The sequence below is a fragment of the Macrobrachium nipponense genome, chromosome 5, assembly GCF_015104395.2.
Source record: "Macrobrachium nipponense isolate FS-2020 chromosome 5, ASM1510439v2, whole genome shotgun sequence".
Lineage (NCBI taxonomy): Eukaryota > Metazoa > Arthropoda > Malacostraca > Decapoda > Palaemonidae > Macrobrachium > Macrobrachium nipponense.
Window position 1 is genome coordinate 58,825,993 of NC_061107.1, and position 23,294 is coordinate 58,849,286.

The 23,294-nt window shown below is 48.5% G+C and overlaps 1 protein-coding gene across 1 annotated transcript in view; it reads right to left on the reverse strand.

Moving 5' to 3' along the window:
- The window catches only part of LOC135215359 (uncharacterized), a 519,194-nt gene that overhangs the window by 373,360 nt on the left and 122,540 nt on the right, over positions 1-23,294 (reverse strand). The window lies entirely within an intron of this gene.

The window sequence follows — 23,294 nt, forward strand, 5'->3', positions numbered from 1 at the left end:
TTGAGTATAATTTTTTTTTGAAAAATTATGTATGTGTGCGTAGTGGTTTTTGAGTTACGGTTGTTGTGACGAGTTCGGGGATAACTCGTAACAATCCTTAGTTCTAACACATGGTAGGATCAGGTGGTCGGGATTGTTGTGTGCTCCTTCATAAGGTGTATTTGTCATATAAGTGGATCAGCACCCATTGACAAAGTCCTTTTAGGCTCTGCTGAGTAAGTGGTAAGACCCCATCGGCAGACCCACAAGAACTCTTGGCCATAGATCACATATCTCGCTAAAGTTTCTTGAGGTGATGCAGACTACTGGGCAAACACCCACCAAGTCTACCACCTATCAGGTAGGAACCAAGGTTTTATTTTTTTATACCTACAACATATGTTGTTTTTACCTGTCTATTCCATATAGTAGCTGTCTCTACCCTCCACCGAAGGGTGCCAATCAGCTATGTATATATCTGACAGTAAGTTGATTGTATGAAAATATTGTTATGTTTTACAATAAGTTTCATACATACTTACTGCAGATATATACAATTAAAGGCCCACCCACCCAGCCTCCCCGCAGGAGACAGGTGGAAGAGAGAAAATATGATAGAAAACGGGGATGGTTCCTAGTCCTGCCACCCAGGGCAGGCCGGTAGATCACCTGACCTACCTGTAGCGAGTGGCGCGAAATTTGAATTTCTGTCGGGACGACGGAGTCTTAGCTATGTATATATCTGCCAGTAAGTATGTATGAAACTTTATTGTAACATAACATATCATTTTCATTTTCATTACTTAATTAATGAACCCTTGAATTATGTCTCGGTGCCGAGGGCGGGCGCGCTCGCGCCGAGTCATGTATTTGGGCGAAAGGGTGTAATTGAAAAATGTAAGTACTTTTTTCATTATATTTTTGCCCTGTGCGTTCGTTACCGAGAGTGTGATTGCGCTCGGCACGAACTTTTAATTTTGTATATAGAATGCAATGAAAGTGGATTCGCAATTGCAATATTCTTTTCATTTTCATTTATTGATTGCATGAATTTAATCTGGATCAATTTTCGTTCTTACCCGGGAATTGATCCTTACGATTTTTATGTGAAATGAAATCGCAAGTGCAGTATTCTGTTTCATTTTCATATATATTTTATGATAGCATCATATTATTGGATCAAGTTTCCGTTCTTACCCGGGAATTGATCTTTTCTCCTTTAAGTTCTATGAAGTGAATCGCAAGGGCAGTATTCTGTTTCATTTTCATATTACTTTTCACTGCTGTGCGGGGGTGGGGAAGCAAAGGTCTGCCAGGAAGTTGGTAGCCGATTCTTCGTCTTCCTTCCTGCCCCCCGCTCAGCTTCTTCATTGTATTTTGTATTTGGGGTCTTCCTTGCGTTCGGGGTGGGGCATGTCTTCCCCCCGTGCGTGAGGGAACCCCTCTTACTAATCTATCTATGTTACCGCAGGTTGCTACGAATCCGTGGGAGACGACCTTGGATTGTAAGATGATAGATTCCTCACCGAGGGTTTTTGTACTCGGTTGCTCGGGGGCGAGAGTGCTCCCGCAACGAGCCCTGTGTAACGTGTATGCATTCGTCAGAGGCGCAGTGGGTGCTGTACGAGGACACAAGAAGTCATCGGAAGTCCAGTGACTCCTTTGGTAACGGACGTCCAGTTGTACTCGGGGTCTTCCGTCCGCTCTGGGTGGGGTTCCTCTCCCCCCCCAGGCGCGAGGAAGCCCCTCTAATTAACCCGACTGTTGCTTCCGCAGGTTTTGCCATCAGCGAGGACGACCTGGACAGGTGTGGGAGTCGCTGGGACTGCAGGGGTTGATTCAGCGGTTGGCGGGGTCGGCAGTGGTCACTCATGATACGGTAACCACTACAACAACCACAATCTCGACACCAGCATATGAGATGTCACCGCACCTGGTGTACACACCACATGTCATGTCGGTAACACCCACGGCTGCAATCCAGAACCAATTCCTGCCGTGCCAATCAGGACGGTGCCACCGCCACCTGGGTTCTTGTATTGCCGACCCGGACTGCCGCTGCCCAAAGAGTACCCCCCTGGACCTGCCGCCAGTGCCGAGGATGACGGTAGCTGCCGACAGGACGCCTGTCTCTCCTGTGGTACCTGCCGTGCCTGCCGTACCTGTTGCGGTCCCAGCCGCTCATTCCCTTTCAGATCAGGTGCCTGCTGCTCATTCACTTTCAGATGTTCCTGCTGTTCCTGGACCTGTTCCTGCTGTTGGTGATGCTGTCACAGTCTCAGGTCTTTCCGGACAGGTGCAGTCGGGCCCTGTTGCTTCGGCAACTGCCCCGGCTCCCTCCTGGATGGAAGACCTGACGTCTGTCCTGCGGAGCCTGGCGAAGAAGAAGAGGAAGAGGAAGAAGGTGTCGTCGTCTTCTTCGTCGTCCGCTGCCTCTCCTTCCCCTTCGACTTCTAAGGCCAAACAGCCGAAGAAGAAGAAGGTTGCCTCCTTCCCCCCTAAGAAGACTCCTTCGGGATCTTCTAAGGGCCCGGCTCCGCTCAGGCGAGCTGGGAGCTCTTCTGCTGGTCCTCCTCCTGTTCCTTCGGGAACGGGGCCCGTCGCTTCTTCTGCAAAGAAGAAGTCGACGGGGACCAGAGGGCACCAGCCTCGGCTGGTGCGTCCTCACCTGGTGCTAGCGGGTCTGCCGCTAAACCAGGTTCCGTCTCGGCCGCTTCTCGTTCGCGAGAAGCACCGAGTGGACGCTCTTCCAAGAAGACCGTCCAGCCAAAGTTTTGACGCCCGAGCTCGCTCGCCGTCAAGACAGCGGCGCGGAGCAGAAGACTGGCGAGAGTCGTGCACACGACTCTCGCCAGGCCAGTGGACGCTCTCGCAGCGATCAACTGGCTGCTCGGGCTAACGTGACGGTCGCTGATCAGCCACGGGTTGAGGCGAGGAAGGAGTCCCCGCGGCCGCCGGTACCAGCCACGGCTGGTACCAGCGACTCGACGCGCCGAGAGGACGCTGGCCGGTCTCGACGCGACACAGAGCCTAGCAGGTCACCCGTCACGCCGCCGTCCCGATGGGACCGGGGGGAGACGGTGACCAGCGGCAGCTCGCCTGACGCTAGAGATCGGTCTCGACGTTCTCAGCCGAGCCAATCGCCCCAGGCGAGCGGTGTAAGGCTAGGCCTGCTGCTCGACCGTCACCGCGGGTTGACGATCAGCAGCAGCCCTCCACGCACGCTGGTCCTGCCAGCGAGCGAGGGGGTGGGAGCGTCAGGTCTGCCTCTCCCATAACGGGTTGAGGCGAGGAAGGGGTCCCCGCGGCGGTCGCGGTACCAGCCACGGCTGGTACCAGCGGCTCGACGCGCCGAGACGGACGCTCGCCGGTCTCACCGTGACAGCGAGCCTAGCAGGTCACCTGACGCGCTCCCATCGGGACCGGGCGGAGACGGTAACCAGCAACAGCTCGCCTGACGCTAGAGATCAGCGTCGACGTTCTCAGCCAAGCCTCTCGCCTCAGGCGAGCGGCAAGGTAGGCATGCTTTGCTCGATCGCCACCGCGGCGTTGACGATCAGCAGCAGCCCTCCAAGCACGCTGGTCCTGCCAGCGAGCTAGGGTGGGGGAGCGTCAGGTCTGCCTCTCCTGTACCTTCAACCTCCTCGGGCTACGCTGGGAGGAGCGAGGTTACCTATGAGTGATCGCAAGAGGTGCGCCGCTCGCGACCCCGCTATGACGCCGTATGGACCAGGCACGGTTCTAGGACCGACCAGGACATACGCGCAATTAGCTGGAGGCGACCGTCAGGGGTCTGCCGCTCTTCCTCCTTCTGAAGGAGGAGTATCTAGGGATCTGTTCTTGTTGGAGGGACTGGACGGTCCTACTCCGCAAGACGCGGTACTCCCGAGATACAGAGGAATTTGCAGAAGTCATTAAGCTGATTCGTCAGCATAATGACCCTGCGGAAGGATTGCCGCTCCCACCAGCAGAGCCCACGTCTCTGCTCGAGTCGTTTTGGGGCCCGAGAGGGAACCCAAAACCGACGGTGGGTCTGCCGCGATCGGAGCTTGCCGATTCTGTCTCGAACCAGTGCTCGTCTCCGGACAAGAAGGCTCTCTCAGTTCTGGCCGGTCGATCAAGCTACTTCCACTCCTCTACTGCGACAGCGGCGTTTTCTACGTGTCTTCGGACACCGTATTTAAATACTCCTTCGGTCCTCCTGAGAGGTTTCGACCTCGACGAGGACTGGAATGAGTCGGAGGACGGTATCGGCTCTCTCCTGTCAGGTGTTCGATCAGCCCCACCCAGACGACGTTCACAGTGGCGGCAGACCCTTACCTACCAGTGAGAGTTTCGGAACCCTCCGCGGGAGGGAAAACGTTGTCTTTTCCCTCCTGACGATACGTTTTCCCAGACTCTGAGAGGCCATCGCCGCAAGGCGATGGGCTGCTCCTACTCTTCTCCAACTGCTAGTTCCACTGGGAAGGCGAGCGAGTATCCAATTCCTTCCCCATTCCCTCTCTCCTTACGGCTACGAGGGAAAGGGGAAGGATCCTACAGAGATTTTTTCTTTGTAGGATCCCACGTTCGGGAGACTGCGCTACCGGGGGGACCTTCGGGTCCTACCTGACGTAAGCCCTCCCCCGGTCGTTGAGGAGGAATCCTGCTCCATTCTCGATTTCTACGGGAATCGAGAGGACCACCAGCCGATATCGTTTGACGAATTCGGTGGGGGTTTCGCAGACTGCTTAGAATTCTACGGAATTTCTAGCGCATTCAGAGTGTTCGAGTTTTTTACGATCTTCAAACACTTACGCCGAGACCACGGTCCAAAGTGAGCGAGACGAGAATCCCCGATATGTTACACGATAATCGGGAACCTCGCCTATGCTCGAATTCCTGGAATTTCTAGCATTGTGAAGAAGACTGCTGCTGAAAGAAACTATCTCACAGTAGGCGACCAACCTGGAATAGAGGAGATCGGACGGGAATATCCAGTTTGGCTTGAACTATCGTCTTAGTATTCTGTTCACCATTGAAGCTTTCCTTCGAGGAAGACTTCTCCTTCACTCTCTTGATAGAGAACGAAGGTGGTCGATCTCCAATCCTTATTTTGTTTTCTTGAAGGAAAGAATTTAGGATGGAGATCGTTGTTCAGAATCCTACAAATTATACTACGGTATATTAACCTCGCGACCTGATTTTTGCTAAGCAGTTGACTTGTCCGAGGGGTAGGCGCATATCCTAGTATTCTACGGATTGCGACTTAGACGAGAAGTATTCTAATTGAACTGCAACTCGGGGTTGCCTGCAACCTCCCAGGAGTTTTCAGTTTCAATTTTATATACTTATGGTTTTGTCACGACAACACCATTTCAACTTTTATATTTACCGAAATTCGTTTCGCCTAAATATAATTGCGCCGAGCATATCTTTTATGCTCGGTAGTTCTAGCCGAACGCATTCCTTCGTGGAATAATGGATTACCTGGCAAACTCAGGATGACGAGTCAGCAGGCTCAAACCACTGCGTATTGAACTGCCTCATAGCAGCTCAGTATCAGCTGGGCCTCCGAGATCACGGTCATGTTATGTCTCTCTCTCCCCTGCTTGATTGACTACCGAACCGTATCTCTGCCTAACAATCATGGACTTAGGTCTCTGATTAACGGGGATTCTCGCAATAATGAAGGACCATCTACTGCGGTGACGCTGGATTCCATCGCCTTCGACATTGCGAGAATTTTCAACAGAGATATCTCTTGGACTCTTTCATCTTTCTGTTTACCGCACGGTAACAGAAGTCTGTACAAGTCTCCCGCTGCATCGCACTGCGATAATGCGAATGATTTTGCAGACATCTGAGTTTGTCTTCAAAATATCTCGTATTCGTAGGTGTACAATTGTTCATTGTTCAACCCGAATTACAAGATGTGTCAGAAGGACATCGCCTACTCTCCGACCTGACAGCTCTACCTCCAAATGTTCAGCCCATGAGAAGCAGTTCTTCAGGCGGCTTTCACCTGTGTTTTCATTACCGAAGAACGCCCCGCTTTCATTGCAACTACGACTTCTCACCGGACAGCAATGAAATAGCGGGTAGCGTTTTCAGTCATTGTAAGCACAGGTTATGAATCTTGAGATCCTTCTCTCGATTCATATGTGAAGACGTAGGTTGCATTCAATATCTACCTTCGTCTTCAACGGTACTAGTGTTGTTTTCTCTTAGCTGAGATTCAACAAACTGAGATGTTTACCTCAGGGACCTTCGGTCTCTAGAAGGCAATTGACTTTCGCCTGTTTGGGTACATGCCTTAAGTAGAATCATCACCTCGCTGTCCGGCATTGGTGACAAACAAATACATCATTTGGTTTTGGTCTCTCGGCATAACGCCCTTTAAAGGACGAAGGTCACGTTGACTTACTCGGGATGCTTTTGACAACTTGCCATCCTACCGTGGACGCATGTCAGTCGGCAGCTGTCAGAGCGCCCGAGTCAGTTACGAATTACGTGTTGACTTAGTTCGGTTGTTACACAGCAACCATTACTTCGTTTAATAGCTTGTCACAGTACCCATACCATTGACACCCACCATGGAGTGTCGGTGTCCTATCCAAACTACCGAGAACTTCGCTGCATGGGGATAGGAGGATGCGAGAGACTTCGTTGCTAACGGACAGACCAGTATGGGTACTGGACATCAACCGAAGTAGAGAAGAGGGATAGGTCATGCGACTATTTTCCTTCTTTTCCTCTGAGGAACTGCATGACTTCTCCTGCGAAGTCAGGCACCCAGGGGATGGGGATCCGTGACGCTCGATTTCGTACCGAACTTCGTAGCGAAGACTCAGAAACCCCAAAAAAAAAAAACCCTTCGGTCCCTGACGATTGGTTCGAGTCGTTCACAATCCCCTCCCTAATGGACTTCACCGCCTTCGATGCGAAGGAGATGCTGCCTTGTCCACAAGAACTTCTCCTTGGCGCAGGTACTGAAGGCAGGGGTCTTGGTCCAACCAGAACCACCACATGCCCTTTTATTCCTTTATCCGTTCGGGGATATTGCCCACAGGTTCCTTGGATCTTTTTCCTTGGAGGGACCCGTGGTTGGGCTGATCTCAACACGGTTGTGTAGCGAACCCAGACCCTCGCAGCTGAACAGCATCGAGTCCTAGTGTGACCGTAAGAATGGATGGTGAATGAGAGTGTGACTGGCTCCTTCCTTCCCATCTTTTTCTTCCCCGCTACCTGTGGTTAGAGGGACACGGTCGTCACCCTGCTGGATAAGGACAAGATGCAGGTGAGCTACTCAACAGAGCCCCATCCTATCCCTTTCACTAGGGATAGGAGCGTATATCCACACTTCCTCCAACAAGGGGGAGGAAGTGGATGCCAGCTTGAGACAACCCATACTTTATGTTGCCTCTTGCAAACAGGAACAAGTTCTTGCTTGCTGGTACGAAGAGATACGCTTGCCTCTCTCTTAGTACTCGGCCCAGAGGTCTGACCATTGATCCTGCGGTGCACCACGCCCGATCAATCGGACAGAGGCTTGGATCCCTCCCTCGCTCTTACGACCAGGGAGGCATTCCAGGGATGGACGAAAACCATCTGTTCATCAAAAGACTCAGATTCCATCCACCAAGAAGGAGTCTTCTATTGTTAAAGGACCGATGGTTTGTATTACGTATCGGAACAAATGACAATTTGTCGAAAATTGCATTTTTCCTAACTATACAAACCTGAGGTCCTTTACATATAGTCCCTCCTCATGCCACCCCTCACTCTGCGTATTTTGCAGTGGGCCAAAAGCAAAAGTGATTTGTTTACCTCCCAGTCGCGCGGCGCGCGACTGTCGGACAAGCAGTTAACTACCGTTCTCCCCTTGTTCGAAGCTTACGACCGTTCCAGCTGCCGCTAGCTACTTCCTATTGTTAAAGGACCTCAGGTTTGTATAGTTAGGAAAAATGCAATTTTCGACAAATTGTCATTTTTTTTGCAATTTTACTGCAAAGTCGGTTCTCGCCAGCGCAAAAAGCGGATCTTATTTTCGCTCCTTCTCAGAACATCTCTTCCCCCAGTCTATGGTAAAGGGACATAGCTGCCAGTCTCCAGGAGAAAGCAACCCAAGACCTTCTGGCACAGTCTTCTAGGAAGCCTACTACTACTTCGTCTTCTGGGTCCTCTGCTTTGAAGAAATCGAAGCCCTTTCGATCCGCTTCTTCCTCGAAGCCAGCCCCTCGAGGAAGAGGCTCTTTCAGAGGCAAGACTCCTGCTCCTTCCAAGAGCAAGAAGTGAGAGGGAAGTCCTTCAGCCACCGGTAGGAGCCAGGCTTCTACATTTCGCGAAAGCTTGAGAAGAGAGGTGCCGACGCTTGGTCTCTGGACATCGTCAAGAAGGGGTACAGAATTCCTTTCCTGATGTTACCCCACCCGCTGTCTTCGACACCAAAGGATTTGTCTCCTTCGTATCAGGGAGAAAAGCAGAAAGTGCTTCACGATCTACTAGATCAAATGATCGAGAAGCAGGCAGTGGAACAGGTCTTCGACCGGAGTTCTCCAGGGTTTTACAACCGTCTGTCCTAGTGCCGAAGCAGTCAGGGGGTGGCGCCCCGTTCTGGATGTCAGCAGTCTAAATCGCTTCGTTACCAAGCAGAAGTTCAAGATGGAGACACCTCAATCCGTGCTTGCAGCCTTAAAGACCGGGGGATTGGATGGTCTCTTTAGACCTTCAGGACGCATACTTTCACGTCCCCATCCATCCCCGATCAAGGAAATACCTGCGGTTTTGTCCTGAAAGGGAAGATTTTCCAATTCAGGGCACTCTGCTTCGGTCTCAGCACGGCGCCGATGGTGTTCACGTTCTTATGAAGAACGTTGCGAGGTGGCTCCATCTTGCGGAAATAAGGATCTCTCTCTACCTAGACGACTGGCTTATTCGAGCCTCATCGCAAGACCGGTGTCTGAAGGACCTTCACACGACTCTGTCGTTAGCGAGGTCCCTGGGACTTCTGGTGAATCTCGAAAAGTCGCATCTGACTCCTCTCACATCCTTAGTCTATCTGGGGATTCAGATGGACTCAGTGGCTTTTCGGGCTTTTCCGTCCCAGGGGCGACAACTTCAATGCCTGGGACAAAGTGTCGGCCTTTCTAGGGAAGGAAACATGCTCGGTGAGGGAATGGATGAGTCTGCTGAGGGACCATTTCCTCACTGGAGAAGTTTGTTTCTCTGGGAAGGTTGCACCTCCGACCACTTCAGTTCTTCCTCTCAAGCAATTGGTCACGCAAACAGGATCTAGAAGAGGTCTTGTTTTTGACGGAAGAAGTGAAAAAGCACCTCAAATGGTGGTTGGATCCAAAGAAGCTTGCGGAAGGACTTTCGCTCAATTCTTCGGAACCCCGACCTATGTTGTTCTCCGACGCGTCCTCCACGGGTTGGGGAGCAACACTGGGAGGGAGAGGAAGTGTCAGGCACCTGGAGAGGGGAACAGGTGTCCTGGCACATCAATCTAAAAGAACATTCAGCGGTTTACCTTGCTCTAAGGTTCTTCCAAGAGGAAGTCTCCAACAAAGTGGTTCAGATAAACTCGGACAACACCACAGCCTTGCATACCTCAGGAACAGGGGGGAACTCACTCTCCTTCTCTGTTCGCCATCGCGAGGAATATCCTGATTTGGGCGAAGTCGCAAAACGTCACGATTCTGACAAGATTTGTGTCAGGCGTGGAAAACGTGCGAGCGGACCTTCTCAGTCGGCAAGGACAGCTTCTGCCGACGGAATGGACCCTTCTCAGGAAGTATGCCAGGCGCTATGGAAGCTGTGGGGCACGTCCTCATGTGGACGTTTTCGCAACTTCCCGAACGAAAAGACTTCCGCTGTATTGCTCCCCAGTTCTGGACCCGGGAGCAGTGGCAGTAGACGCCCTACTGTGGAATTGGTCGGACTAGACACTTTATGCTTTCCCCCATTCAAAATCCTCGGGGAAGTAATGAGGAAGTTCGCTGCATCAGAAGGAGCGAGAATGACCCTCATCGCCCCCTTCTGGCACCAGCGTCTCGACTGGTTCACGGAGGTGATGTCCTTCCTAGTAGACTTTCCAAGGACTCTGCCCCTAAGGGGAAAGATCTACTCAGAACAGCACACTTCGAGAGGTACCACAAAAACCTCCCCGCTCTGAGTCTGACTGCGTTCAGACTATCAAGAAGTTGGCCAGAGCGAGGGGTTTTTCAAGACCTGTGGCAACGGCGATTGCCACCGCAAGGAGGCCCTTCCTCAATCGCAAGTTTACCAATCAAAGTGGGCTGTCTTTAGAAGTTGGTGCAGAAGGAAGGGCATTTCCTCCACCTCAACCTCTGTGAGCCAGATAGCAGATTTCCTTCTTCACCTTAGGAAAGAAGCGAAACTAGCCGTTCCCACGATTAAAGGCTACAGAAGCGTGCTTTCTGTGGTCTTCAGACATAGAGGACTGACTTAGCGAATGATAGAGACATTCATGATCTCATTAGATCATTTGAGACTGTGAAAGTTCTCCAACCTAAAGTATCATCGTGGGAACTTAGAACGTGGTACTGAAGTTTCTCATGTCGAGTCAATTTGAACCGCTCCATTTAGCCTCGCTTAGGAATCTTACTAAGAAGACCATTTTCCTAACCACTCTGGCGACGGCGAAGAGGGTTAGCGAAATTCAAGTCATAAGCAAGCATATTGGGTTCAAGGATCATAGTGCAGTTTGTTCCTTAAGTCCCTACGTTCTTAGCAAAGAACGAGAACCCTTCCAACCCTTGGCCGAGGACGTTCGAGATCAAAGGGTTGTCGGAGCTAGTGGGACCTGAAGCTGAGAGAGTCCTGTGTCCCTGTCAGGGCTCTCAAGTTTATTTGCAGAGAACCAGAGCATGCAGAGGTTCTTCGGAGAACTTGTGGTGCTCTGTGAAAAAACCAGATCTTCCGATGTCGAAGAATGCACTGGCGTTCTTCTTAAGAAGTACGGTTAAGGAAGCCCATGAAAAGTGTAGTGAAAGTGACATGGAGCTTCTGAAAGTGAAAGCCCACGAGTTGAGGGCTATTGCTACTTCGGTGGCTTTTCACAAAAATATGGCAATCAAAGAGATATTTTGGGCGACTTATTGGCGAAGCAATTCGGTGTTCGCTTACACTACCTGCGGGAGGTGAAAGCAAAATACGAAAATTGTTACTCGCTCGGACCATACGTCGCTGCAGACACTGTTTTGGGGGCAGGAGGTAGCGCTATCCTATCCTTTAATGGTTTAGGGGAGTTTTAACTTGTGTTATGGTTGCGGGGCCTGACCGCCTGCGGCGGATCTCCCTTCCATTAGCTTAGTCTATGTGGGATACTTTTTGGTAGGCTACGCCAGGTGGTTTGGTTTACTTCGTTTGCCCTCATTTGTATGGTCAATGGTCTAGTCACGTCGTGGTCTCGCCCCTGTTTTGACAGATCATCTGGAGTGCACCAGCTTTATAGGTCTCTACCTTGCTGGCAACTCTAGTAGCACAAGCAGACTTATGCGGCAGTAACCACGAAGTCAGCTATGCTAACAGGTAAGGAATCAAGATATCAATTATCTGCATATATATGTTTCCTAAAATCTTCTATTCTGTCTACTCCCACCACCAAAGGTGGGATTCAGCTATATATATATCTGACAGGTAAGTTTCATGAACAAAATGATATTGTAATGATACAATTAAGTTTGTTCATACTTACCTGGCAGATATATATAATCAAGTACCCACCCACCTCCCCTCAGGAGACAGTGGAAATAAAAATTATGAATAGAAAATGGGAATGATTCCTGATACCCGCCTCCCAGCGGCGGGAATGGGTACTAACCACCTGACTCCCACTGCGTGTGTCGTAAGTGTTTAAATTTCTGTCGGATTCGGAAAAATACAGCTATATATATGTCTGCCAGGTAAGTATGAACAAACTTAATTGTATCATTACAATATCATTTTTGACTTCATGTAGTCATCAAGCGGAAATACAAGTCACTGGGCTGTTTGTAGGTTAGTATACCTAGTAAAAACAAATTACTGTATCTTATAAATATGTGGTTTTAATATTCTCTGTGAAATAAATACGAGATTTGAATATTAATTTGTTCCGATATGAATACAAACCATCGGTCCTTTACAATAGGAAGGTAACTTGCGGCAGCTGGAACGGTCGTAAGCTTTGAACAAGGGAGTTTTGTAGTTAACTGCCTGTCTGACAGTGCATGCACCGCGCGACTGGGAGATGATGAACCACTTTGCTTTCGGTCGCGTTGGTGGATGGACGTGTTCTACATATCTCTCTGCCCGCTTCTTTGTCGTATGCTTTGTGTTTTTTCTCAAATTTGGTTTGTTTGTGTGTGTGAGAAATACTGTAAGTACATGTACATTGTATTTTTTTCATTATTATTATTATGGATCCTCATGAATTGGAGCTGTCCCCGCGCCCCCCCATCAGCCGCCCCCAGAGTTTGCCCTGGTTGTGGAACTTCGGAGGGCCATAAGTGTGGGGCCTTCCGCTCCTTTCCCGAATCCCCATGTATTATGTGCTCGATGCTGGGGGCATGAATGCTCTCTGGCCGAGCCCTGTGATGTATGTAATTCCTGGTCGCAGGAGAAGTAGGTGATCTATGAGGGTAGGAGGAAGCGACGTAAGCCTGCCAAGGAGTCCTCGGAAAGCTCTCCGGCAACTCCTTTGGTCACAGACACGTCGTCTTCCTTCCTGCCGCCATTGCAGCTCCCGCGTATGGCTGCTTCCCCTTGGGGGGGGAGGGTTTCTCGTTCCTTCTCTTCACCCGATCCGTCGAGCGTAAAGGAGGGGGCGAGATACCCGACTGCAGTTGTATTCGGGGTCTTCCGTTCACTCGGTCCTGCTAGAGGTTTTGGATAGTTCCTGCCTTTCAAGTAGACTAGTTTCTGCAATACGGAGTCAGGGGACGTCTGCAATCACCGTTTTCCTTTTGAGAAGCCATCCCTTCGAATTGCCAAATTGACTAGCAAGTATTTGAATTGCCTCACTGTTCCCCCAGTACAAGCAGTGTAAGATTCTATCTTTTTGCACATTCAACTTACTTGTCAGATATATACTTAGCTATAGACTTCGTCGTTCCCGACAGAAATTCAAATTTTGCATCACACGCTACAGGTAGGTCAGGTGATCTACCCTCCCGCCACTGGGTGGTGGGACTAGGAATCATTCCCGTTTTCCAATCAGATTTTCTCTGTCGCCGGTTCCTACAACATTGTTGTTGGTTCCTCCTGACCTGATTTTCGCTTTTCGTTCGCCTTCGATCATCTGGACTGTCTTTTTGGTGAAGTATTGATTGTTGGATTGGCATACGCTTTTGTGGACTGTTTTTGATTACGCTTTGGATTTTTTTTATAATGTTGGACTCTTCTTATGTAATTAGAGTGTGTATGAATGAGGGGTGTAATGTGAGGCTACCAAAGGGTTCGGTAGACCCTCACACGGTATGTAAGAGGTGTAGGGAGAATGATTGTTCATTTACTAATCCTTGTAAGGAGTGTGAAAGTCTGAGTGAGGAAGGATGGAGTGCTCTAACTTCCTGCTTGAAGTTAGAGAAGGATAGGATTAGAAAGGCTTCCTCTAGAAGCACAAGTAGGTCTCGTTTTAACGAGCCAGTTCAGAATACGGTAGATCCTATCCATAATGTAGTCGTAGCATCCTCTCGTACAGTTTCAGCTCCTTCACCCTTCACCGAACCCGTGGATTCGTCTGAGGAGTTGGCTAACATGAAAGTCGCTTTAAAAAGGATGGAGCTCCAAATGCGAGCATTTGAAGGTAAAAGTGCAGTGCTCAGTGATTGCAGTGTTCCCAGTGCGATGGAGGGGACATCTGATCGGCTCTGCAACGCTTCCAGGCCTAGACCTCTTCCAAACTCCCAGGCCCAGAGGAGGAGAAATGTCGAAAGCCGTACGGAGGTTGTGGAGAATCCCCACCAGTCAGGCATCCCTTCGGCAGGTTCTGTTGTATCGTCCCAGACTGCCAGGGATTGCCGTTGTAAAGGCATCCTGAAAGAGTGCTTTTCTTCGTCCGATTCTGCTTCTCCCAGGCGCGGTTGGAGTTCGGCGGAGGAGTCGCGCCCCTTGAAGAGGACTTGGAAAGCTCCTAGCAGCTTGTTGGATTCCAGCCCAGAGCATTTCCCAGAGGAGTCTCTTGTGGACAGGAAGAGAGCCAGGAGAGCCCCTTTCAGCCCAGCGCCTTGTTTGGATTCTCCTTCGACGTCTAGACCTCTTTCTCCTCCCTTTAAAGTGGATCAAGAGGGCACTACCACGAAGATCCTTCTTAATCTGCAGGAGCAGATTTCGTCTCTTGTGGGTGCCCTTGTTAAGGACACTCCTCGCAGAAAGGACATATCGCTGCCGATCAAGAGAGCCATACGTCCTCTGACCAAGACTAGCGCCTCTCAGGAAGAGAGTGTTTCTCCGAGAAGCGCCAGGCGCTCTCACCTGAATTTTCACGATCCTCCTGTTTCTCGCTCTTCTCTCCGCAGGCGCGAGGCGCTTGCAAGCCGCGAAGCACCAACCAAGCGCTCGGCTCTCTCCAGCCGTGTGGCGCCACCCAGCTTCGAGGCGCCACACAAGCGCGAGGCTCCAGCCAGGTGCGAGCCGCTTTCTAGCCGCAAAGCTCCATCCAGGCGCGAGCCGCTTTCTAGCCGCAAAGCTCCATCTAGGCGCGAGGCCAAAAGCCTCGGGGGGTAGAGATGACTTCCTCGGTTCTTGCGGCTCTGCTCCAGGGGATTGTATGGTCCCTCCCTGGACCTTCAGAATGCATATTTCAAGTACCCTCTTCATCCCAATCCTCATGAAGTATCTCCGATTTATGATCCAAGGGAAGATATTCCAGTTCAGGGCTTTGTGCTTCGGCCTGTCGACGGCCCTGCAAGTTTTTACGGGCCTCATGAAAAATGTAGCCAGATGGTTACATTTGAAGGGGGTGAGGATCTCTCTATATCTGGACGACGGGCTTATACGAGCCAATTCGGAACGGCAAAGTCTGGAGGATCTGAATACGACTTTGACGACCCGGTCTCTTGGATTGCTGGTAAACCTCGAGAAGTCCCAGATGATCCCCAGTCAGAACCTTGTCTATCTGGGGATTCGGATGGATTCTCGGGGTTTTCGGGTTTTTCCATCCTAGAAAGAGCGAAGCTCCGCGAGGGAATGGCTGAGTCTGCTGGGGACCTTTTCCTCGCTGGAGCAGTTCTTTTCTCTAGGGAGGCTCAACTTGAGACCTCTACAGTTCTACCTCAAAAGGATGTGGAATCAAAAGTTGGAAGACCTGGCAGATTCCTTCCCTATTCTTCAGGAGGTAAAGGAGCACCTCAGTTGGTGGATAGCTCCTCTAAAGATGAACAAAGGCTTGTCCCTGCTGAAACCGAACCTGCATCTAGTTTTGTTCTCAGACGCGTCAGAGTCAGGTTGGGGAGCAACACTAGGGGCGAAGGAGGTGTCAGGCACCAGAAAGGGGGAACAGGTGTCCTGGCACATCAACGCGAAAGAACTGTTTGCGATATCTCTAGCCCTCAAGTCTTTCGAGTCAGAAGTCAGAGGCATGGTGGTCCAAGTCAATTCGGAAAACACCACGTCTCTGGCTTACATACGCAAAGCAAGGAGGACACACTCCTTCTCCCTTTACGAGATTGCAAGAAAACCTTCTTATCTGGGCGGAGGAGAGAGGATCACGCTCCTTACCAGATTCGTACAGGAGAAAGGAATGAATGTGGAGGGCGGACTGTTTGAGCAGGAGGAACCAAGTCCTACCAACAGAGTGGGGACCCTCAATCATGACGTGTGCTTAAGACTTTGGGCCCTGTGGGGCAGGCCACATGTAGACCTGTTTGCCACATATCAGAATAGGAGACTGGACAACTTCTGCTCTTCGATAGCGGATCCGAGAGCAATAGCAATCGACGCTCTCCTACTGGACTGGTCAGGCATCGATGTGTACGCCTTTCCCCCATTCAAACTGGTGGGGGAAGTGATAAGAAAGTTCGTATCCTCGACAGGAATGAGTCTGACCCTAATCGTTCCCTTCTGGCCTGCTCAAGAATGGTTCACAGAGGTACTGGAATGGACGGTGGACTTTCCCAGATCTCTTCCACTAAGGAGAGATCTGCTCAGACAACCCCACTTCGAGAGGTTTCACAAAAACCTCCCCGCTCTCTGCCTGACTGCATTTCGACTATCGAAAGACTCGTCAGAGCGAGAGGCTTTTCGCGAAAGGCTGCTAGTGCAATCGCCAGAGCCCGCAGGTCTTCAACCTTATGGGTGTACCAATCGAAGTGGGAAGTCTTTAGACGTTGGTGCAGGTCGAAGAAGCTGTCCACTTCCAGTACTTCTTGTGACCAGTATTGCTGACTTCCTTCTCTTTTTGAGAGAAGAATGTCAACTGGCAGTCTCTACGATTAAAGGATATCGGAGTATGCTCTCCGCTGTCTTCAAAAATAGGGGCCTGAAGATAGCGGAAGATGATCTCATCAGATCCTTCAAGATCTCCAAGAGAAAGTCCTCTCTAACACCTAGCTGAAATTTGGACGTGGTTCTTAAATTCCTGACCTGTAGTAAGTTCGAGCCTCCCCATCAGGCTTCGTTCAGGGACCTGACGAGGAAGTGTATTTTTCTAATGGCTCTCGCCACTGCAAAGAGGACGAGTGAATTGCAAGCCCTGGACTCGAGAGTTGGGTTTAAAGGGGACTCTGCTATTTGTTCATATAAGCCCATATTCCTGGCTAAAAATGAAAATCCCTCTAAACCATGGCCTAGAAGCTTCGAGGTTAAGGGACTCTCCCACTTAGTGGGGGAAGAGATAGCAAGGTCTCTTTGTCCTGTCAGGACCCTTAAGTTTTACCTGCAGAGAAAGAAACAGCTTAAGGGTAATCTAGAGTGTGTCTGGTGTGCGGTCAGAGACCCTAAAAGGCCCATGTCTAAGAATGCGCTGGCATTCTTTTTGAGAAGTGTCATCACAGAGGCACATGCGATGTGCGATGACAATTCTTTACGGCAGCTTAGAGTAAAAGCGCATGAGGTAAGAGCCATTGCGACTTCTCTATCTTTCCATAGAAACATGTCTTTGAAGGATATTCTGGCTGCCACGTACTGGAGATGCAACTCTGTTTTTGCATCCCACTACTTGAAGGACGTAAGGGTAACTTACGAAAAATGTTTCTCACTAGGGCCATACGTATCTGCGGATTTGGTGCTGGGTCAGGGAGCTGATTCTAATCCTTTATAGTTTAGTTAGTTTTATTTGTGGTTATTTGTTTTTATGGTAGTTTGAAAGAATGTTTGGGGTAACTTCTTTCAATCGTAGTTCTAACCCGGGTTAGAGGGTCAGGTGGTCGGGATTGGTTTTTGTGCTCCTTGTTATTGCCCGAGGCAAGAGGTTTTGTCATATAAGTGGAATAGCACCCATTGACAAAGATCCTCAAGGTTCTGTCATGTAAGTGGATAAGACCCCATTGACAGATCCGAAAGAACTCTTAGCTATAAGGTCACTACCTCGCTGAGGCTCTTGAGGCGAAGCAGGCTCTTAGATAGTAGCCATGAAGTCTTCTGCCAAATCAGGTAAGAACCAAGGTTTTTAACCTACAACATGTGTTGTTTCCTGTTTATTTAAGTAGGTTAGCTGTCTCTTACCCTCCACCAAAGGTGCCAATCAGCTAGGTATATATCTGACAGGTAAGTTGAATGTACAAAAATGATATTGTTATGTTACAATAAAGTTTTGTACATACTTACCTGGCAGATATATACTTAGCTATAGACTCCATCGTTCCCGACAGAAATTCAAATTTCGCGGCACACGCTACAGGTAGGTCAGGTGATCTACCCTCCCGCCGCTGGGTGGCGGGACTAGGAACCATTACCGTTTTCTAATCAGATTTTCTCTTCCACCTATCTCCTGAGGGGAGGCTGGGCGGGCCATTAATCGTATATATCTGCCAGGTAAGTATGTACAAAACTTTATTGTAACATAACACTATCATTTTTATGTAAATAGGAGATACCATTCTGCATATACCTTTGTTAGTAAGCTTGTAAGTAAACATTTGTTGTGTTAGTGTTTCTTTCTATATTCGTATCCCCAGTTTCAACTGTTGGTGTTGAAATATATATTTTTTTTTTATTATTTCATATCGAACCTGAAGCGGACCTCTCTCAGAGGCCGTAACATTGTGGCGACCTTGCTTAGGCTATCAACACTTTTAACAGTTTGAAACAGGGAGAATATAGAAAGAACCAGAATTAGTGAGATGGTGAAAGAGTTTATTGAGTCAGGCAAGCTCCTAGGTCTAGAGGGGAATGATCTCCGTGAGTGAAAGAGAAAAGTATGAGAGAGAAGAAAGAGCAGCTGAGAGAGAGGAAAGAGCAGCTGAGAGAGAGGAAAGAGCAGCTGAGAGGGAAGTGCAGCAAGCGAGAGAAGCAATGAAAATGCAGCAAGAGAGAGAAATGTTGGTAATATAGCAGGAAGAAAGAGAAAAAGTACATATGCATGAGCAGGAAGAGAGAGAGAAAGAGCATATGCATGAGTTGGAAATTGCTCGGTTAAGGGAAAGTACTCGTAACAGTCGGTCAGGCGAGAACGAAAACGAAGCTGATACGTTAGTACCAAAGTTTGATGAGGAAGATGTTACGACATATTTCATGTGTTTTGAGAAGTTAATGGAACGAGTAGGTTCTCCTAAAGAAACGTGGACTTTATATTTGCAGTCAGTTTTGGGTGGTAGGGCACTTACTGTGTATAGTTGCATGTCTAAGGAGGAATGTGATAATTACGATATCGTGAAAGAAACTGTTCTTTGCGCGTATAGGCTATTACCGGAGGCATACCGTAAGAAATTTGGAAATTTGAGAAAGGATGAAAATTTTACATATGTAGAATACGGTAAGAAGTTAGATAGGCTGTTTTTTGATTGGTTAACTTTTGCTAAGGTTGAGGATTTTGATAGTTTGAAGAACTTAGTGTTGTTAGAAAACTTCAAAAATAACTTATCCCCTGAGATTAAACTTTATGTAGAAGATAGGCGAGAAGTATCTTTTGCAGGAGCAACTAGGCTAGCTGACGAATATAGTCTAACTCATAATTTGAGTGTTAGTAAGAAACGAAATGATCCTTCGTCTGGTAGAGTAAAAAGCAGTAAAGGTTTCAGTCCTAGTAATAGCAATGCGAGTAAAAGTGACTATTCCTGTTATACATGCGGAAAACCTGGTCATACGTCTAAGGTTTGTAAGAGTAGGGTGACATCTAGTGGCTCAGAATTAACTTGTTTCCGAAAACAAAAAAATGTAATGGGGAAAGGGCATTTAGCGAGAAATTGTGCAGTAGAAAGGAAGGACGGTAAGAAACCAGTGTCGCTACTTAACCTTTCGTCAAGTAGGAATGATGTGATGAGAGAAACTAGGAAAATTTTGGTGAATTTCTGTCGGAAGGTGTAGTTTCCTCTCTTGGAGGAGTAGATTTGAGAGAAGTGGTCTTGCTTCGAGACACAGGATCTGCTGTCTCACTGATTAGGATAGTGTGTGTGCCGAACAGGGCAGAAATCAATATGGAATAGAAAGTCATGTTAGGTGGATTTCCTAACACTTGTGTTCTTTGTCCTTTGTTGAAGTTGAATTTAGAAAGTCAGGTAGTGTCAGGAGAAGTAAAACTTGCAGTTGTGGACAGTTTGCCCGTCGAAGGCGTTGACATTATTGTCGGTAATGACTTAGCTTTTTCCAAGAATGTGAATCCTGTTGTGAGGAATATTCCAGTGCCTGAAATGTTAGTAACTAGGTCGGGTTTAGATACAGACGTAGACTACGGTCATAATTTGTTCGTGGATTCGAACGTGAGTAAGTTCTTGGATTCGAACGTGAGTAAGTTCGTGGATTCGAACGAGTGTGATAGAGGTAGCGAGGTTGATCTGGGCATGAACGTGGCCGAGAAACCTAACTCTATCGTTGACAGTGATAGCCAAACGGAGGTGTAGCTGTCGAAAGTAACGTAGTAAATATACCGGTATCTAGTCCTAGTTACGGTGATGAATTAGGCTCTAACGTTTTGGTTAAGGATGAGCTAGTCAAGTTGCAGAGAGAGGATGAGACACTAACCCGAATTTTTGAATGTGAGCTGGATGATGATCTCGATGATGTGTGTAAGGAAACTTTTTGTTTAAACGACGAAGTTTTGTGCCATTATATTCGACCGAAGTCAGGTAGTAAAGGGGAAATCACAGGAAAATTAGTAGTTCCTAGGAAGTTTCGTGAACTAATTTTGAAGTTAGCACATGATAAGCAAGGACATTTGGGAGTAAATAAAACTTTCAAGTGTATTAGTAGGGCGTACTTTTGGCCTAAAATGAAAATTGATGTAAAGAGGTATGTTTTAAGCTGTCATGAATGCCAGATTGCCGGGAAACCGAATCAAGTAATTCCCAGAGTTCAGTTGTGTAATATTCCTTCAGTAGGCTTATCTTTTGAGAATGTATTTATAAATATGTTCGGACGTTTGCCTAGAAGTAAGGGTAGAGATGATTGCATAACTAATCTTAAGTATTATAAAAACAATCTAAGAGATGTTTGGCAGCTAGCGGAGAACGGAAGCGCTTTGCACTTAGTGAAAGAAAACCCGAACAGAAGTCAAGGGGAAACTGAAGGAAAACCTGATCTTAGAGCAAAAGAGAGAAGTTTCTGTGTAAGAGATAAAGTTTTAGTACTAGTCCAGAAATAAGGTTCCTCTTTATCTCATAATTTCGACGGTCCTTTTTCAGTTTTAGAGAAGAAGGGAAATATACATTATAGAATTAATGTGGGTAAGAGTAGAGAAAAGGCAATGAATGTAAATTTGCTTCAGAATTATAATGAACACCCTGTGCTGTGGCCTCCGCCCGTGTGAAGGTGTTACCGATTGAAATTAGTTTTGAGAAAAACACAAGAGGTGTTTCAGTATTTATAAGTTTGTTCATGAAACTTACCTGTCAGATATATATATAGCTGATAATTCCGACGACCGACAGAATTTAAAACTTACGACACACGTAGTGGGAGTCAGGTGGTTAGTACCCATTCCCGCCGCTGGGAGGCGGGTATCAGGAACCATTCCCATTTTCTATTCATAATTTTTCTGTCGCCGGTGTTGTGAAACATCTGTTTACAGCACCTCCGTCTGGATTTGGAAACTTTTGCTACTTGAGTATCCCTTTTGGTTCTTTTTGGATTAAATTGACTTGGATCGGTGGCTAGGCACACGTTATTAGTGGATTGAATTGATTTTGGTTTGGATTTCTCTTTGGATAAAATGTCAGGGTCTAGTACAGCTAGCGCTAGATTTTGTTCTAGGACTGATTGTAGAGGTAGGCTACTGAAAGCTTCAGTAGACCCACATACGGTATGTAAAGGTTGCAGGGAGCATGAATGTGTGTATGAAAGCCGTTGCAAGGAGTGCGAAGGGTTAACAGATTCTGAGTGGAAGGCGTATGAGACCTATCTTAGGAAACTAGAAAAGGATAGGTTAAGGAGGTCTTCCTCCAGGAGTGTTTCAGGTATGCAAGAAATTAATGTTTCTCCTGTTAACCCTCCTTCTGTTAATTTTCCTAACCCTGTAGTGTTGCCTCCGTGCCCTGAAACAGTGTCAGTAGAGAGTAATACTTTGTCCTTAATTTTGGAGTCGATTCGAAATTTAGAATTGAAAGTGTTGGCTCTTGAGAGCAAAAGTGATGTGCAGAAGTGCAGTGATACCCCTTGTGTAGTGGAGGGTGCGTCAGATCGGCCTCGTTTCGCCTCTAGGCCTGGACCTCTGCTTGACTCCCAGGACCCGGGGAGGGAGCATGTCGAAAGCCTAAGGAGGGTTACAAGGAACCCCCACCGATCTGGCGTGCCTTCGGCAGTTACTGATGAAAATCCCCTTTTGTCATCGGAGGCTTCATCCCCACGTAAAGGGTGGAGTTCTCATGGTGCTTCCCGTCCGTTGAAAAGGACGGCGCGTGTTGGTGACGCTTCACGTCCAAGTTCTCCGGAACTTCGATCTTCTCCTGATAGTGCGTTCGCCGCTTTCCCGCCGCAGAAAAGGCGTAGAGAGTCTTCGGACCTGGATTCGGGTAACTCGTTTGAGCGATACAGTCGCTCTAGAGCTCGGGAAGAGGCTGTGCCTGGGAGGAGGAGGGAGGCGTCCCCTCACCACTCTCCTGCTCACAGGATCAGTCCCTCCCCAGAGCAGGAAGATTCGCCAACCAAGAGGATGTTTCAGTCACTGCAGCAACAACTTCAGGACGTTCTTGCTTCTAGAGAGTCTCTTCCGCGTCGTCGTAGGAAGGATGATAGGCTTCCTGTGAAGAAGTCAAGACCTTCTCCTTCTCCTCGCTCGCCTCTCTCTCCATTTGATTCTCCCTCTAGAGTTCGTTCTGCTCCCCAGCAGCTCTCTAGAGGAGGTGAGAAGTTAGTTTCTCGCTCTCAGGATGAGGTTTCACCCGCTCGCACGTTTTCGGATGTTCGTAAGCGAGCTGTGGACGCTGAGCGTGCTTCTGTGAAAGTGGAGCGCGCTTCCGTTGCCGCCAAACGCGCACCTGTTGATGATAAACGTGTGCCAGTGGACGCCGGGCGCGCGCCGGTGGACGCCAAGCGTGCACTTGTGGACGCTCGGTGTGCGCCAGTGGGCGCCAGGCGTGCACTAGTAGATACCGAGCGCGCACCTGTCGGCGCCAAACGTGTGGCTTTGGATGCCAAGCGCGCGCTAGTGGACGCCAGTTCCTCACCAACGCAAGCACAGGTAGAAGAGGGAACCCTACCTGTTCGTCGAATTTCTTCAGTACTACCTCCAACTTCTCCAGTTTCTGAAGAGGGAGTTAGCGATGATTTAGTCGAAGCAGAGGAAGAGCAGCAGCCAGCTCCTGTCTCATCAGACTACAAAGTTTGTTCATGAAACTTACCCAGCAGATATATACATATATAGCTGTATTTCTCCGAAGTCCGACAGAATTTCAAAACTCCCGGCACACGCAGTGGTCGGCCAGGTGGTTAGTACCCATTCCCGCCGCTGCGAGGCGGGTGTCAGGAACCATTCCCATTTTCTATTCAGATTTTTTCTGTCGCCGGTGTTGATAACAACTGTTTTCAACACCTCCGTCTAGGATTTTCAAAACTTCTCTGTTACTTGAGTATCCTGTTTGTTTTTTGGTTATCGAACGTGGATTGTGACTAGGGATACGCTATTAGTGGATTGGATTTGAATTTGGTTTGGTTTTTTCCTTTAACTAAGATGTCTGGGACTAGTTCATCTAGCACCAGAGTGTGTTGTATGGAAGGTTGTAAGGTTAGGCTACCGAAAG